The sequence below is a fragment of the Otolemur garnettii genome, unplaced genomic scaffold, assembly GCF_000181295.1.
Source record: "Otolemur garnettii isolate 467f Iridium unplaced genomic scaffold, OtoGar3 scaffold00033, whole genome shotgun sequence".
Classification (NCBI taxonomy): domain Eukaryota; kingdom Metazoa; phylum Chordata; class Mammalia; order Primates; family Galagidae; genus Otolemur; species Otolemur garnettii.
The window spans coordinates 15,726,095-15,742,788 of NW_003852428.1; the positions used below are offsets into that span (position 1 = coordinate 15,726,095).

The window sequence follows — 16,694 nt, forward strand, 5'->3', positions numbered from 1 at the left end:
ACACGTCCCTCTTGTCATAAGTAACTGAGCCCTTCCTTTCTGCTTTAACAGAGAAAATTAAGTAACAACAGTAGTTAAATAATTTTTTTTAGCATTGAATCTTGATCTTTGAATTAAATCCTGAATTTATATCTAGAGTTAAACTTTGAATCTCCTTTGTGTGGGCAAACGACTGCTTACAGGGTAAGTCTTGTTACAAGTGTTATCCTCCATGAGTGAGAATTGAAAGACCACATTTTCCAAAGGGCCTCAGACACCCTTCACTCTCTGGGGACTGAGATTGTCGTCTACAAAGGATGGATCGATTTGGCTGTCAGAATGAAAGCTGAGAGGCCAATTGTCCATGCAAATTAACCACTTGTGCAAGCTCTTCGAAATTGCCTGAATAAAAAGCAAGCTTGCCATTTGAAGATTTGGCTCACGGTGGCCAAAATGAGAAAGTATTCACTATTCTGAGAACTTGGGGAGCTGATTTTGGGAACTGCTCATTTTAAGCAGTTCCATAGTTTCTGGCAACCTATTTGCGTTAATGAGGAAGTTGTTTCTGCCCTTTTTTCTCAGCCTCCCATGCATCTTTGCAGCTCAGACACGTCATTGTCTCCCGTGGGAGTAACGGAACAGCAAGCATTTCCCTCCCGCTCTATTCAGTTATGGGGGCAATATATTGGTCTTGGGGTCAGCAATTCTGACCGGCTTTAAGTATCCCCTGGAGGACAGTCTGCATGGTGACTAAATGGAAAACAACCGGATTTCTTTCTTCCCAAAGTTGTGAGGATTAGTCAACACTTTGAGAAAAGGAATTCCCTTGTCCTTAGGTCTCCTATCTTTAATGTTTCTAGACCATCATGTTTCACAGTGACTAATGCCTGGTGGAAAGAAGGATGGAGGCCCAATTTGGGCATGGAGGCTCCTCGGGGAAGGCTGATTTCTCTTCCATATGGGTCTCACTCTTTGAACTTTTAGAAGTGCCTGCTCTTCTGCACGGGGAAGTAGGCTTTGTCCCTGATGGTCTCAGAGCCAGCTGTTTGCACCAGTGAGTGACCCAGGTGCGAGGTCGTTGCAAAGTCTTCACAAGGGATGTGTTATCCATGAGGACTTGGCCGTCTTTGGGGCTGGTCTCCAGGTGTTCCGTTGGTCCTAAGAGAGCCAGAGATTTAATGACGGGCACTCTCAAGACCTTATTTTTTTTTTTTTTTTTTAAGGGATGTAAGATGATTACCAAAGAAATTCTTAATGATGTGGAAAGTAAGGCAAAGTCTTTATTTGCTTTTTGGGTTTTGACATTATTGTGTTGTTACAACTCTTAGATCTGGTTTTAGAAGTTTTTTCCCACCTTGCATACTTGCTGTATCACACATTTTTTGTGTACGACGTCTAACTTTCTACAGCCATAGCTGTTTGCACCGAGCTTGTCCCTAGGGAAACACCATTTCACCCAGATGCTGTTTGTCAGGACTGAGCTTGGCTGGTGTCCTGCTCAAATCCCACAGGCTAGAAAACCTAGAAGTGTGGGGATACCTTTAAGAAGGAAAAGACGTAAAGAATTTTTATTCTTTAAGACTTGGGCCCCCCACATTTCATCCTTCCTAGGTCTGCTGTCAGCATCTAAACCTCACAGTGTCAAGCAGTGTTCAAGATTTAGGTAATGATGTTGAACAAATCCAGAGATCTGGCTTTAAAAAAATACTTTGTCTTTCACGTAAGTACTGACCCTTTCTTGAATGTAAAGTGGCTAACAGTCTGGTATTTGGGAGTCCAAATGAGCTTGCTCTGTGGACGGCCCCTGACCCCAGCCAGCAGAGGGGAGGGGTGTGGGGCTGCTCCTCCAGACCATTGTCCTTCATCGTCTCAAGATTTCCACGTGTTTTGCTTTTCCTTCTCGAATTGTGTTCTGGAATATCCGCTCCGGGATGTGGGGACAGGCGGCAGCTGAGGTTTTGTGGGGGAAGGGAGCCTGGAGCTGCCCTCCATCCCCCCACCCTGTGCCCCGCCTGCCTGCGGTCACCTGCTTATTCCTTCAAAGAGCTGTAACACACACGTGAGAACTCTAGTGACAATTATACAGGTTTTGGATTTGGGTTTAGTAAGTAGATTTTGGTTGCTCTTGTGGCAAAAAGGTGACTTTGTGACATGATCAATATGCTATTTTGCGTCACTATAGTAACCATTTTACTATCCATGTGTGTCCCATAACATTCTGCAAACCTCAAATAGACATGAAATATATTAAAACAAGGTGAAACAATTAAAGTATAGTTTATAATGATAAAGTATATCCTATGTTTTTAAAGGCCGCACCTTTTCGAGTATCCAGCAATCTCTGTCGGCTGCTGCAAGTGTCTCCGTGCCCTCCTCTTCCTCTCCTCCCGTTCTTCCTTCCCCACCGTGCACTTGGCCTCGATGTCTCTGTTCTGCTGCCCACACTTTCTGTTCTTGAATGTCTGTGGACAACCTCCCAGCTCACGTGAGCTGTCTGTGGTGTGCAGACCCCACCAGTCCTACCCGGCATGTCCAGTGTTGATTTAGGGACTGACGGAGACTGTTGGAAGTGACAGCCACACACCACATTGTTCCCATAGACTGTCTTCATGGCCTACAGCTCCAGAAAATCAGACTCTCATCAGGCAGGACATCCCAAGGGCTTACAGGTGACCTCCAGCAATGGGGCTAGGGCCTGTCCTTCCCTTGGGATGGACGAGGTTAATCCTTAACGCACATCTCCTTGGAATTAGGGTTCCTTGGTAACAGCTTCTTGCCCCACTCTCCCTCCTGGTCTTATGTATCCTCTGCGGAGCTGCCCTCTCGATCCCCTGAGTACCCCACTCATCCTGATGTCTTACTGAACCTTCGGCACCTCTCCCTTCCTGTAGGGGAGTCTCATCTCTTTCTCATGCTCCCACAGTCTGTATGTCATCTATCAGCTGCCTGGAGTGGCTCCTTCCAGCCTCTCAGGCCCTTGGTCTTCCTGGGAGAGGCCTTGTGAGCAGGCACTCTGATCCATGCCCCTTGACTCTTGCTTGGAAGTAACCTTGCTTCCCTCCAGTTTCAAAATATTTACTAAACTATGTAGCAGAAACATCACACACTGTCTTGTGTGAGCTCCTGAGAGTTTAATTGGCTCTTGTTTGTCTTCTAATCACCCAGCAGTGTAGTCGGGAGGGTGTGCTGTGCGTGTATATTGAGGAACAGACTGGTGGTGAGACAGAGGTCTGGCTGTGAAACTCCGTGGCCACTGGAAAACCCTGGCCCAATAGCGTAGAGGTTTCTTCATCCTAGATCTGGTGGGGTTTCTTTCCATTACTCCACTAAACTTTTTAATGCCAGGTGGTCTCATTCATGTCCTTTCATTTCCAATGTATGTTCACTGTGGATGGTCTCCAGGTTGACCCCTAAGACCAGCCAGCCAGTTAGCAAGTGCTAACTTCTTGCCTGTATCTGAGGGTGAAGGCTCCCCTTCAGGGGGCCTGTGATTTCTGCAAGAATATTCAGATCCACAGATCTCTTCATTTTGGGCCACCAGAAATTACAGATTTTAGCAGAAAATCATGTGCTGAAGGGCACTAATTAAGTTTTAATTGATGCTTTAATCTTACTCCTTCAACTCTATTTAGAGATAATTTGAATGTCCTGTGAAAGTGACTTCAGGGTAAAATTTCTGGGAAAAGTGTAAGTGTAGGGCGGTGCCTGTGGGTCAAAGGAGTGGGGCGCTGGCCCCATATGCCGGAGGTGGCGGGTTCAAACCCAGCCCCGGGCAAAAAAAAGAAAAATACTGCAGGAAAGTGTAAGTGTAATTGTTTGTAAGTCAGAAGTGTCCTAGTGACAGTTCCATAATATAAAGGATGTATCTTAAAATGGGTATACATTTTTTTGTCAGCCTCTGTATATATGTTCATGGTGGCAGTTTTTCTGGAGCAGATCTCTGAGAATTATGACATCAAAGATTTGGGAGGTTGTTTGTACCAAGGTTAATGCTAAGCTAAAAGAGAGAAGAATAAGGTTAATATGGAACTGGGTCAAACAGGGAAATTTATATATTAATAAAACATAAGCAGTTACTTATTAAATGGGTAGTTAAATGTCTGCTTTAAAACATTCTGACTTCCAGTCTGGAATGAGCCTCTGGGGCTTTGTAGTTTCTTTCCCTTTGACTATCTTCACAGTTTTCTAGGAAGTGGGGCAGTGATTTATGTTTAAATAGCAGCTAACTTAGGACCTCACGGCAGCAGGACAGGAGAGCCTGGCCGTGGAGTCCTCTTCTGTTCTTTTGGCTTCCGGTTTCTTAAAGCATCTACCTTGTGGCTGTGGTTTCTGCCCCTGGTCTGCTCCTGGGCACAAGGGGATGTCCTCTTGAATGTCCTGTCTTCCTGAACAGGGCAGAACTCCTACTTAGGCAGGGCTGACTCTCAGGAGTAGAAGGTCTTGGTGTACACTTGGCCATCAAGTGTAGGCTGGTAAAAAAATCCATTTTTTGGACTGTTGATGTAAACACAGGCACAGTCAAGACCCTTTAGGATGCCCCAAACCCTGCTGCTGGGATTGCTTTCCTATTTAGACGGCAAATTCTACAGAGCTGTGCTCCCCCCAGGCCACATGAGCTCTCCCCTGTGTGTGCTGCCTTTTCAGAAGGGAGAGGGTGGGATTTGAAGGCTCAGGGGTGGGCTGGTACTGTTGGGGGCTGTTCCTGCTGCACTGGGCAGGGACGCTGCCTCCTGTGGGTTGTGCCTTCTGGTTGCACTGACCCTGAACTCTGAGGGTTCCTTTTTGGCACCTGGCTCCTCTGCCAGGCGAGAGACCGGCTGTGTTCTGCAGGTGTGGCTTAGATGTCCATCTGAGCATCTGTTTCAACTAATTTGTGACCTCACTAGGATAGAAGACCTGTCAGCCCTGATTTTAATTTAATTCTGATGCGTGGGGGTTCCTAGACATATCCAGGTATTCATGGCATCAACTAGTGGTTCTGTCTGACTTCATTCCCTAAATTTCAACAAAGATCTAAAAAGTGACCAGGAAATTTTAGTAAAAATGGTTGTAAAGCAGACTTCAGGGCTCAAGAGAGGAAACTACCTCATGTATTTAAAACTACCATGAAGTAAAGAAGTTTTCTTTCTTTCTTTTTTTATTAAATCATAGCTGTGTACATTAATTCAATTAGGGGTCTAATGTGCTGGTTTTATATACAATTTAAAATACTTTCATGAAGCTGGTTAACATAGCCTTACCGCATTTTCTTAGTTATTGTGTTGAGATTCTACACTTAGTAGATTTAACATGTACCTTTGTAAAATGCACCATAAGTGTGGTCCCACCAATTACCCTCCCCTCTCCCCTTCCCTCCCCTCCCTAAACTCCTGTATCCTGTTGCCACATCCAAGGGTGATCTGTTATGAGTTTTGTGAAAAAGAAACTGGCCACTCTTGGGAACGTTGCTCAGCCTGAATGTACTTCCCTGGCTCCTCTTTTGGCCTCAAGGATTTGCATCTGTACCTCGCCCTTTCCAAAGGATGATGTCATGAACTTCCAAAGCCTCAGCTGGGACGGGAGAATCGGCAATGATGCACAGCCTGGGTGCACCTGCGCTCCACGATGGGCGCTTCCAAACGGGGTGCCTCGGACGCCCCTGGCTTCTCAGGGACCCACCAAAGGCTCTTTCTGGAGGTGGATACCTCACGGGGGCAGCCTCACCTTGTTGCTACCCCCTGGCCCCTAGGACTTCGAACAGGGCAGACAGAAAATTTCATGCATTTTCAGCTGCTGGAAATTAGTTTATTTTCTGCAGGCAGATGGTCTTTAGATCATTACTGAAGTGGACCCTGTGGGGATCATTGCCTAGAGGAAGAGCAGAATGTTCTGGGCAGTTCTTCCCGTTTTCTGGTCCTTGTTCTTGATGCTCCCCGAGAGCAGGGGTGGGGATGTGGAACATCAGGGCGTTTCAGATTCACAGCAGCCAGAGGAGCAGAGTGGGAAGGGAAGAAGGAAAGGACCTAGATGAAAAGCAGGCGGCTGCACGGCGGTGTTTGAAGTCACAGGCGCCCTTCACTGACAGTGGCCACGTTTCTCGTGCGGATAACACAGAAAGTTACCTGTTTTTTCAAGTTCCAGCAGACGTGTTTCTATCCACTGATGGCATCAAGATTTTGGAATTGTTATATTTAAAATTGAATGAGGAGATGGGACAGGTTTATGTGGTTTGGGTCAAGTGAATTTTGTTATCATTTATAATTCTTTTCCCCATACATTCTCACAATTGTAGTAGACCTAATAAATTCATATGCAAATAAAAACACACACTGAAATTTCTGGTGTAGTTTATTCTATGTCTACTGCCTTTTTCTCCTGTTTTTGAAATGTATCCCTGGTGGTATTCTACATTCCAAAAAATGAGAGGAAAGGGCTGTTATCAAATGGATGCATTCACACAATCAACCTGAATTTGAGTTTCAGGGTGTTTAAAGTGATCCTGGTGGGTTTAAAATAATAGTATTTTTGGATTCCTCTGAGAGTTGTTCTCCCTTGCTAATAGCATTTGAGGTTTCAATTCGTCTTTTTCACAAGAAGGCAGGGTGCATGTGGTTCTAAGATAGAGCTTTCAGATTTGTGATTCCCGAGCTGTCCTGCATGTCTCTGCTCTGAGCCTGGCACTGCTAACGCAGCTTTCCCTGGTTCTTCAGGGTATTACTGAAACTTTGTAGAATTGGTGAGCAATGACCCCATCCTCTTTCAAAATGGGCTAACAAGATTTCTCTCTTCTTTTTCTTTTGTGAAGCTTTGGTGTGTGAGACCTGGGCTTAAGAGCCCACACGGCTGTGGAGTCTAAGCGAGATTCATGCCTGAGGAAACGCAGCCTCTGCCTCATCTCTCCTTGGTAAGTGAGACATCTACAGAGGAAGAGAGGAGATAAAAAAAATCGTATGTTGAGACACTTTGATAGCGTATGAGCTTGACTTATTTCTGCTGCTAAAATGGTAGTAGTGAATGAGTAAGCTTTCAGAAAGAGAAACATTCAGAACTCTTCACGATGGTGAGACTGTTCTGAGCTAAGCCCACTGAGCAGCAGTGAGGAACCCGGAGACCTGAGAGGGGCTGCTGAGTCTCAGCATCTTCCCACCCCCCTGGGGTTGCCCCGGTGTCACCTTGGTCTCCTCTGCAGTCCACCTGAGCTCCGCCCTGAGTTATTCACAGTCCATCCACTGTCATCTCCTTTGTTGTTTGGGGGTTTCCGCAGGCCCCCACACCTGCTGGGTAAGCCCTAAACTCCTTCTGTTGCCCTCAGGGATCCTCCTGGTTGGGCCTCCACATATTGTCATGATTCCTCTGGCTCTTGGACACACAGGGACCCATCTGCTCTGCTCCCCCTAAAGGCTGGCTGAGCTGTGCTGCTTCTGCAGGATCCTTAAGCATCTCGGGGCACCCCAGACCGAGGGGTTATATTCCGGCCTGTGGTACCTGTTGCCTGCTTTCAGAGGGACTGGAAGAGAGAGAGGGGTTGAAGAGGAGCAGGGTGAGGGGTGGTGTGAGGGATGAACGCCTGGGAAAGTGAGAGAGACAGAGTCTCGTTACATCCGCTAGTCACTGAAAGCACACAACCTTATTTCACTAACTTATTTTTCTCCCTAACTAAATTACCATCTTGTGGCAGCAGGCCTGTGTTTGTGCCTGGTGATTATAGGTAATCCAGAGATATTTTCTGTATAATATATGACTGTTCCAGCCCTGGGATGTTTGAGTTCCCAGCCCCCCATTTTCTTTTATTGGGAAGGAGGCTCAGTGAATTTCGTAGTCAGCAATGCTCAGCTGGGATGGGAGGTTCTTCCGCCGAGCCCTTATATTTCACAGAAGACATAGAGGGTCTGCATTCTGTGTCTTTCTCCAGCCCACGTAGATTCGGGCTCACACTGTGACTGAACTAGTGCTGCATCCAGCCTGGGTGGGGCTCTGTCTCCTGAGCCTGAGGGCTGCAAGGCACAGGAAAGACCACAGGAAGCCTGTGCTGGCTTGGCCATTGTCATATGAGAAGAAATGTATTGGCTCGGTCATTTTTCACTGTGTAATAGGCCCTGTGCTGAGTGATATATATTCAATCTCTGTAACAACTCTCTGAGGTAGGTACTACTATGATCCCTACTTTATAGATGAGGAAGCTGAACCACAGACACAGAGAGCTTAAGTAAATCCACCCAAGATTCCCACATAGTTGGAAGCAGAGACTTGAATCTATTTTTTTTAACTGGAGCACAATACTATCTCTTAGAACTAGGAATCCCTTCCTAGAATCAGAAAAGACATGTACTATTTTCCTACCTTAATGGAAATACTCAGGTCCTTCAAGAAAACTCAGAATTAATATTAAGAAACCAGTTTTTCACTTAGTAGTGTAAATCTGGAAATAGTAAGCTGTTTCTAAGAAGTGTGAAGGAGTAAATATTTTAGAATTTGTAGGCCACAGAGTCTCTATTGAATCAGTTTACCTGTGCCATTGCAGCAAGACAGCAGCTTCAGACAATTTATAAAGAAGTGAGTATACTTGTGTTATAATAAAACTTTATTTACAAAGACGGGTGGCAGGTTGGATTTGGCCTGCGGGATGTAGCTTGCTAAAGACTGATCTACATGATCCTTGGAATATTTAAAGATCCCATTGTGTAAGGATGGGTGTATAACATTTTCTTGTTTTTTTCTGTTGCACATTGGCAAAAGAGTTGTCTTGGGTCACACATTAAAAACACAAACACTAGGGTGGCACCTGGGGCTCAAAGGAGTAGGGCACTGGCCTCGTATACTGGAGGTGGCGGGTTCAAACCTGGTCCCATCCAAAAACTGCAACCCCCCCCCCAAAAAAAAACACAAACACTAACAAAAGCTGATGAACACCAACAGCACAAAAACAGGTGCATAATGTTTGTGATGTCGGACACCACAGATAAGCAAAACAGGCTTCAAATAATCTCCATGTGGCCCATGGGCTGCAGGTTGGACATCCCTGGACTGCAGTGTGTGAGTGTGTTTTAGTGGCCAGTAGGTGAGGGTCCCTTAACAACTACTGGCCTGGATGGTTGGAATTTTGTCATCAATTTTCATGACGTCTATTGGATGTACACACAGTGTATACATCCTAGGTGCATTAGTCCTGGTGCCAACGGAGGGCCTGATATATACATATAATTCCCTCAGTGAGCTTTGTTGATAGGAGGTGTGGCCCCTTTATGAAGTGAGCTCAGATAGTATTTCCTGCGTGGGTATCATATGCTGTAGCTGCTAAGTGTGACATCGTTAGTTTGTCTTCTTATACAAACTGCTACTTGTACACATTAGGGCAAATGTGCACTTATGTTGGGTCATTTGACCCATTTGACCCCAAATGACTCAACTATTTTGTTCAATAGAATACTATGATGTCAAATAGTCCTTCTTTATTATGAGCAAAGACAAGAGTTTGAACAGGATTGACATAATTTGTGAGACAACATAACGATACCCTTTGCTATGTACACTAAATGAAGTGTGGTTTTTCTTTTCTTGTATTTTATTTTTTTCTTAAAGAAGGATAATTCTGACACCCCAAGTCCTATGTGGGTCTGTACTGTACTTTAGATGGGCAAAGAAAATGCTAATTAATACGCGTTTCCTTGGGGAAGCTGAAGCAAGAAGCTGTTCTGCTCATTCTTCAGTCTCAGGACACCAGGTTGCAGCAAGCCCTGAGCTGGACATGGCAGGGCTGCTGAGGACATGCCTCGTCCAGGAGCTACTGGTCCTGAGCTACTATTCCCTGCATAATGGAAAAGCGTTCTTCACTTTAACAGCAATGACATAAAAAGAAAATTCTTATTATAAAAGTAATGGAAAGCTATCTGTGGTACCTTATGAATCGAAAAAAGAAAATTACTAAAGAGTAGATTTAATATAATCTCATTCCTCTTAAAAATACGTAGACACATATATTCTCTACACAATTTCATGTATGTTAAAAAGCCTACCAGGATATATATTAAGATATACAAAACTCTGAATGGAGATTATCTCTGGAGTTGAGGGTGTTGGCATTTTACCGGCCACGCATTCACTAAAATTTTCAGGATCATTGTTATGTTTGCAATGTAAAAAATAAGAAAAAATGATTTCATGTAGTGAACGCTCGTTATTGAAAATACGTAAAAGAGGGGGCAATTGCCTGTAGTGCCTCTACCCAAACAATCGCTGTTGGCATTTAGTGTAGTCTCTTACTTTGCATATTATATTCTTGATATGCAATTTATGTAGTTGAAATAATACCAGACATGAAATTCTACGTTCTGCCTTTTCACTTGTTATGGCGTGCATGCTTCCTCACATTGTTTTAAATCCTAAATAAACTTCACTTTAATGCACGTGTAATATTCCATCATGGAAAGGCACTGAATGTAATTTATTCCTCTCTTTTGCTGGATGCATATACATTTTTTAACAAAAATCATAGACTGTACAAAAATTAACATGACAAGAGGAAGTGGCAGGTATTTTACACCCCTGGGTTGCAATCCCACTTTCCTGCTTTGTGCAGTATCACCCCTCTCTTGTAAAGAGGGGAGATTTGCTGCATGAAGTACATGTTTCCCAGCTAACAGCAGTTGTTGTTATGAAGCTTTCTTTTCTTTTAATTGAGAGTTTATTCATTAGATCAGAACAGCCATGGTTGATTTACTGTTTCAAAACTGAAACCAAAGAGTTTTTGATGAGACTGCCAGCTGGATTTGTAACAGTGTAGGTATTTATATTTCACTGACAGTATGTTAGAAAGTTTGTTCTGCTAAAACTTCATTTTGCATTGAGTATTATAATTAACTTTTTGGCAATTAGATAACATTCATTCTTTCTCATATGTTTTCTTCTTTATTCATTACCTTGTTAATTTTTTTCAAGTGATAATTAGTCATTACTCTGAGAAGAGGGAGGGAGAAGGGGAGAGGGAGAGAGAAAAGAGGGGAAGAAAGAGAGAGAGAGAGAGACTGAGAAAGAGGATGAGACCAACGTGTGAGAATTATTTACCCAGATTTGCAACTGTTTAGCTATCGAGGCTCAGATTTTGAGACTTAATTTTTAAGGATATTAACTCTTTCTTGTCATTGTATTTTCTCTTACTTAATTTGTTTATTAAACATCCATTTGAAGAAGTTTATTTTAGTAATCACATTTTTTTTTTCTCACAATTATTTTAATCAGTGCTTAGAATTTTTCCCTTTACTTTCTTCTTAACTTATTAAAATATTTAACTCTCTAATTCAGGGAGCATTTAAAAATAAATGTTGCTTTTCAAATTGTTCTCAATATATTAGTCTGCCTCTCTCCTTTTTTACAGATAAAAATCAATGCCCAATTTTAAATTAATAAGGATATTAAGACAAATAAAATATTTGTATAAATGGGACATAAATCCTGGTTGTACATTACTGCTTCCCACAAACAGAGACTTAGTTTACAGCAAGATAACTGAAATCCTGTCATTGTTTATTTTTCATTTCTCTTGGTTAGAGAAAGCGTAATGTTTTAGATGTGCTACAACCTGTATTTTTAACAACTATAATTTAGGTTTTCTTAAATTTGACAGAGGTTAACCCTTCCTGTTAAACATCATTAACTTGTTATCACAGTGCTTTAATTCTGTCTCCTTCTGCTCCTACCTTTTAGTATTTGCATCAGAGGTTGAGTGGTAGGTATGGGCGACGCAGCTAAGTCTGGGAAAAGCACATAATTGCAGGCTGACGTTCGCCTGGTGGAGTTTAGAGAACTCACCTAAAATATTAATTTGTTGCAATGTGCATACAATAATCTTTTCATGAGTTTGTAAGTCCCCCAAAATAGAATCTAGATCTCTTTTTCTGAGATTCATGTTAACCTGGCTGTGGACAGATTGTCCCAAGACTCAGTTCTAAGTTGTTTCTTGTTTTCAAAAGGTTCCTAGATTGTAAAGTAAGGAAAATGAGAGGACGTAGATTTGGGAGTGATTTTAGGTAACCAGGTTTAAACGAGACTGAGTTTCTGGAGACACAGAGACTGACTATGGTCAGCAAAGTGCTTGCTGAGTTGCTGACAGTGTCTCTTTGGGGCGACTGCCCTGGTAGGAATCTATTCTGTGACATTTGCAGCCCGTTTCTGTGTGTTATTGACACAAGGTACACACTTGCTTAAACATGCTGAGTGGTAGTATATGGGGAGAAAGATTTAGCCTGTCAATCTTGATCATGTCAGAAATGCTAAAGCTGTGAATTCCACTCCTCACTCCTGCCCCATTGTCTGGTCAGGCTGATGGAACAATCTCTGGGAGGCCGCCCGGAAAGGCCCATGCAGGCCTGATCTGTTTGTCACATGCACTTTACTCCGCTTCCCCGAGTCCACTGACGGGAGCGTTGTCTGCTTCCATTATCCACATTACAGTGCGTTGGCGTTCGTGTCCTGGAGCTTGGGAGATCTTGCCTCCGCCTCTGCGCTCTTCTGTCTGGGCCTTGGGCTTGCCCCATTTTTGTTTAGGTGAGTGTCTGCCAAGCATGTTATCTCTCCAAAGGTCGCCAGCTTTATGACTACTATAAATATTTGTGAATCACAGATGTGTGGTGAGGTTCAGAATCCATTTTCTTTGCTTAGTTTTGTGTCTGAGACAGGCTGGGGAGGGCAAATGTGTGTTGTTTATTCCCAGCCACCCATTAGTGGTGCAGATGTGTGTGGGATTAATTGCTTGGATTTAAAGGTTTCCATGCACATGGGAGGGATACCGCGCCCTCGATTAAACTGTGTGTAAGATCGTTCTTGGCAGAACCTTGCCGAGGGCATAAAAATGACCCTGTGTTTGGATCTTTGGATGTCGTGGGCCTTGGATTTGGTTTCTCTACGTCATGGTCTCCAGATCAGAGTCCTGGAGAGGCCCCTCTGGCTGAGGGCTGCAAACTTAATCAGTTCATGCTTTACCCACCAAAACTTTTCATGTGGATTTCGTGTGTGTTTGTGTCTCTTTCAGTCTCCCAGGCCTCCAAGACATCAGAGTCATTTTGTTTCATTTGCTTTTGTTTAAAGCCTGAGCACTAACCATGACTGGTTAAACCAAAGAAGAAAAAAAGTAAAGGTTGGAAAGATGGTTGGGAGATTCTGGGAAGTAAATACCATGCCTTATTTTCATATAATAATATCTAAGAATAGTGAGTAGTTCTTCCGTTTTCGGTGCTGAGGATTTAGATGAGTGGATCTAAGTCGCTTGGCATAGCTCAGATTTTCTTTTTAACACATATGAATTGGAGCACTTGCCCTGGTCAGAGCTCAGGGTCCACGTACATTTTGAGAGCTGCTCCTCCTTCTTTCCTTCCAGGCCACCGCCTTGCTGCAGTGATGGCGTGAAGGTGAGGCTCCTGCCCCAGCTGGCCAACGACAGCATCCCACCTGGTGGCCACTCGTTAGTTCTGGCCTGTGACCTAAGCCCTAACCCTAACCTTTTCCTTTATGTCTTTAAATTGCATCATCAATTTCTCTTTTCCTCTTGCTGCTGTGTTCTCTAACAGCATAGAACTGTTTTCCACCTTGGGAAGAAGTTGACCTGTGCACTCTACTTACCCTTCCAGCTATAACCCATTTCTCTCCCCTTTGCAGAAAAACTACTTAAAAGGGCTTGCCTGTGTCAGTTACCCTCAACCCCGGCCTTTCTGTTTCCTCCCCCAATCACTCAGTCCTTCCTTAGTTCTGCCTGTCAAGTCACCAGTCACCCTATGTGGCTAAATCCAGCCGTGGAGCCTCAGTTCTCATCATACTTAACAATCAGCAGGATTCGAAGCCCTTCTCCATCTGGTTTTAGGACATCCGTTCTCCTGGCCTGACTGCTATGCCTCTGGCCATTCCATCTTAGCCTCAGTGGCTCATCTTCCTGCCTCCAGCCACTGGTTTCCCAGTGGAGGGTTCCGTGCCTGGGCCTGGGGTCTTTTCCCGCCGTTCCTACCATTTAGGAGTCTCCTCTGCTCTCCGGCCTTTGCACCGTTTACATGCTGATCAGCATTCCCAGGGGTCTGTCCCTAGAATTATTTATTCAACTTCTTATTGGAGTTCATGATATGGATGTCTAATTTATGTCTTTAAATTAACGTGTCCATGTTGAGTTCCTCTCCCCTCCAATCCCTAAGGATGCCCTTTGGTAGAGTTCCTCATTTTATTAATGGCAAGTTCATTCATCAACTTGCTCAGGCCAAAGCAGTTTAAATAATACTTGAGTTTTCTCCTTTTCTCTTAATCCACTTTCTAGCTATCAATAAATCTGTTTTCCCCCTAAATCTATTCAAAGTCTCAGCACCTTCACTGGCACCTGCCTGGTCTGAGTGCCTGGTGTATTGGCCTCCATGACTGCACTGGTCTCCTGACCATCTTCTCCCTGTGCAGTCCTTGTCCCTGCCTGGCCTGTTCCCCACACAGTGGCCAGAGGGCTCCTGCTCACACTCTTCTAGGGGACGCCATCTCATGCAGATGGAAAGCCAGCATCCTTTGTGGACTGGAAGACACACTCTTTGTCTTCATCCTCTCTCTGTTCGCATCACTTGCTCCAGATAAAGTGACCTTCTCTACACTCCCTGGAATAGAGCAGGTGCACTCCGGTCACCGTGCTTCACAGCGACTCCTCTCTGGGCCTGCTGCCCCTTTCCTCCCACCCCCAACCAGAGCTTAGCACACTTGCTATAATTTCCCCACATTGTCCAGTGGGTGGATATTTGCCTATTCTCTTCTCCACGTCTCAGCTTGTCTTCTCTCTCCATGACCAGATGAAATCAGTTGCATCTCCCGTGTCCCTGCATTTCTGTGCACGTCTGTTTGAAGGCAGTTTGGGGTGGATTCACTGTAGCATTTGTGTGTGCGCATAGTCCATCCTCCTCGACTGCGGGAGCTGGCTTGATGGCTGCATTCGCCTTCACAGTGCTCAGTGCTGGTGTGTAATAAGCACAGCACATGCGTGCACACTTAATGGAGTGATTCACATTGAAATCTTGTAAAATATAACTTCTCTAATAGTCCTTGAGAATGTGATAAAGTGAGCTCCTTTAGCCTTCTGATTGTGCCACATTTAATTTGAGATGTTTATTGCATAATTTTACAATTTAATTAAATAATTATATTTGCTGTAGTTATATTCCATCTCCATGTTGTCCAGCCAAGGCATCATTTTACCGCCTTCTCAGACAGTCTCTGCTGTTCCTAGTATGCGTGAACATCAGCTGTGTCTGTCAAGGGAGGGAAAGACTCCGAGATGTTTCCCACTCATGGTTGTCTGTGAGTTGGGAAGAAAACTGAGATGAGAGTGAAGTGTTCAGATAGTGCCTAGAACAAAACCAGCATGGCCCCTTCCTGCACAGTGGGACCCGGCATCAGCTCCTCCCTGGAATTTAACCTTTCCTAAGCTGGGCATTTGGATGGCTGTCAGCCAGCATCACAGTGGAATTTCATCAGTATCATCTTCAAGTACATATCCTTAAAGGTAACAACAGCACAGCATGCCTGTTACATCATGGGGACAGCCAGCCTCAGAACCCAAAAGTTATATTTCCTGTAATGTAGTTATCTGGATATACATGTCCTCTGGGTCAGCCAAATAAAAAGATAGGTAAATGGATAGAGTTGAATATATTTATAGTATATGAATATATATATGTGTATATTATATTGTAGACAGAGTTGAACAGACTGATCAAAAGCTGGAGTGTCTACCTCTATAAATATTGATAAATATTTATAACACAAAGATGGGAAAAGAGATATAGGTATAGCTAGATGGGATACCTGAGTGCACTGGGGCAAGGGTACCATCAGTGAAGTAAATTTGTAAACAATGTCCTAAGGTCCAGCTATGCTTAACTACAAATTTGTTGGGTATTATTTTATAGGCTGTGGAAGGATGTACCTGATAGGGGGGCACCACAGCTATGTAGCACCTTTTCAATAAATCTCACTCACTTGGTGCTACGTGCACGTGGATATGCACACACACACACATGCACACACACACACATACTATGGACAGTCACTCATCTTCCTTACCAGCCTTCCTGGAATGTGTAGCTGTGCCATGCTGCTGACAGTGTTCGTGGCTGTGAGCATCAGGTGCGATGTGTCCACCAACCTGGAACACACAGGTACTACCCAGGGCGGAAGCACATGGGGGAGTGTGTGTACCACAGCACGTTTCCTGTATTTTTAGTGCCCACTCTGAAGCTTTGCCACTGATCCTAGCACATGTTTAGGTAGGCAGGTCTATTTCTTTTTTTCCCAATACCTATCCCTTTTCTATGTTTTTCTGGAATTCCCTTCCCCTTAACTCAATTTGGTGTGTAATCGTATGATAGCTTTATCATTCTGCTGCCATGTTTTCTAGAAATTGGCTTAATTTGTTTCATAAGTTTCTATTTAATGTACTGTTTTATATTCTCTTAATTTTATTTTATAATCCAGGTATTAAAAAGGTCTATATAAAGGTCTTAGAAGTCTCTTCTGGGAGGCCATAACAACAATAAAAAGTGAATTATGATAGTTGGACTCAGTTCTGTGGTTGTAATTTGTTATTATTATTATTATTTTTTTTTTTGACAGAGCCTCAAGCTGTCGCCCTGGGTAGAGTGCCGTGGCATTATAGCTCACAGCAACCTCCAACTCCTGGGCTCAAGCGAGTCTTCTGCCTCCGCCTCCCAAGTAGCTGGGACCACAGG

The 16,694-nt window shown here is 43.9% G+C and overlaps 1 protein-coding gene across 1 annotated transcript in view; it reads left to right on the top strand.

The window, feature by feature from the left end:
• Positions 1 to 6,782: 6,782 nt before the first annotated feature.
• The window catches only part of SEMA5A (semaphorin 5A), a 340,395-nt gene continuing 330,483 nt past the window's right edge, over positions 6,783 to 16,694 (top strand). Inside the window, exon 1 of the mRNA XM_023513080.1 lies at positions 6,783 to 6,862. The gene's annotated coding sequence lies outside the window, so the exon portion shown is untranslated. The remainder of the gene's footprint in view (positions 6,863 to 16,694) is intronic.